Source organism: Otolemur garnettii, unplaced genomic scaffold, assembly GCF_000181295.1.
Source record: "Otolemur garnettii isolate 467f Iridium unplaced genomic scaffold, OtoGar3 scaffold00020, whole genome shotgun sequence".
NCBI lineage: Eukaryota > Metazoa > Chordata > Mammalia > Primates > Galagidae > Otolemur > Otolemur garnettii.
Window position 1 is genome coordinate 1,519,192 of NW_003852415.1, and position 1,475 is coordinate 1,520,666.

Sequence of the window (1,475 nt, forward strand, 5' to 3'; positions counted from 1 at the left end):
CGGAACTCCAACCCTAGGCTATTTCAGCCTCAGAAGACAGAGGGAGGAGAAAACAGGATGGGTGGTGGGCTGGGGAGGGACCCTCATCCCCAGCCAGTGGGGACTGAACCCTGGCCAGGATGCGGGGGGTGGAGGGAGGCCGCATCCTCCTTGCTCGCCAGGCCCAGCCCAGCAAAGGGGGACATGCAGCTCTGAGGCCTTGCTCTGGGAGGCGGGAGGTGGGGGCGCCAAGGCCGCATGGGCCGCGCTAGGCTGGGCTGCCTGGGTCGGGCCGGCTGCGGAGACCACCTCGCCGGGCCGAGTCCAGCCTAGCCGCGCCTGGACACAGCGAGCAAGTCAGCGGAGAGGGCCCCTCGCCTGGGGAGGATGGAGGAGGAGCCAGGCAAACACCATACCTGCCCGAGCCTGGAGCTCGGTCCGCGGGGCCAAACCTGTCCCGGCCGCCACTACCCCTTCGCCCCCGGCGGCGACCTTGCGCCGCCGGCAGCAGCGTTCCTCCCCGCAGCCAGGTGCGGGCTCTGGCCGGCGCGGCCGGGCATTGGCTGCAGATGAGCTCATCCCCGGCGTTAGAATAAACCACCAATCACCGGCCGTCTCGGCTTTCTCCCGCTTTCTCAGGGTCTGCGCTGAAGGAGCCGGGAGGGGGCGCGGCTGAGAGGGCAGTGGGGGGCGGGTAGGAGGAGGGAGAGATCTGCAACTACCCAGGGGTGCAGGGGACCCTGATTCAGAAATCTAGGCGCACCGACAAAACCCATGCCACTTCTAGGACTTTTCTCATTCATTACTTCATTCGTTTATTCTATTATTTAGTGATTATGTATTGATAGTCATCTCAACATCTCGAGGAGCCAGATGTTGAGATACAGCGGCGATGGACTAGACGGCTGTGCTCACGTCCCCGCAGTCCTCACGGGGTTTACAGTCTAGTGAGGGTACAAGGATTACAGAATTAAACGGTCGAGTTGGTATTTCATTTTGCCGATGTATTTATCACTGTTAGCATGCTATATAATTTACTTTTTTGTTTCTATGTTTTTTCTTTCCTACCCCTAGTGTAAGATCCACATGGCCAAGGTGTGTCTGCTTTGTTCACTGCCGTATCCCAAGTGTGTAGAATCACATCTGGCACATAGTTTTACTTAAATATTTGCTGAATGAGTGAGTGAACTCTAAATATGAGAAAGAATTCATCAGAAAAAGAAACAACGAGTGTAAATACCTCAACAGACTAAGAGAGGAAAAATAACACTTGCTCATTAAACATAAAGCCATTTGATAAAAGTTAATGATACAGTACCCGTTCATGATACAGACAACCTCTTAACTTGCTTAACAAACCTTAAACCAACTCAAGCAGAACCGAATGAGAGAAAATGGAGGTGATGGGGGTGAGGTGTAGGTCTCAAGAAAGCCAGATCAGGGCTCAGCGCCTGTGGCTCAAGTGGCTAAGGCACCAGCCATGTACACCCAAGGTG

At 55.1% G+C, this 1,475-nt stretch overlaps 1 protein-coding gene across 1 annotated transcript in view; it reads right to left on the reverse strand.

The window, feature by feature from the left end:
• RPS6KL1 (ribosomal protein S6 kinase like 1) overlaps positions 1–418 on the reverse strand; it is a 15,065-nt gene extending 14,647 nt beyond the window's left edge. The window contains exon 1 of the mRNA XM_012803454.2: positions 396–418. The gene's annotated coding sequence lies outside the window, so the exon portion shown is untranslated. The remainder of the gene's footprint in view (positions 1–395) is intronic.
• Between the last annotated feature and the right edge of the window lie 1,057 nt (positions 419–1,475).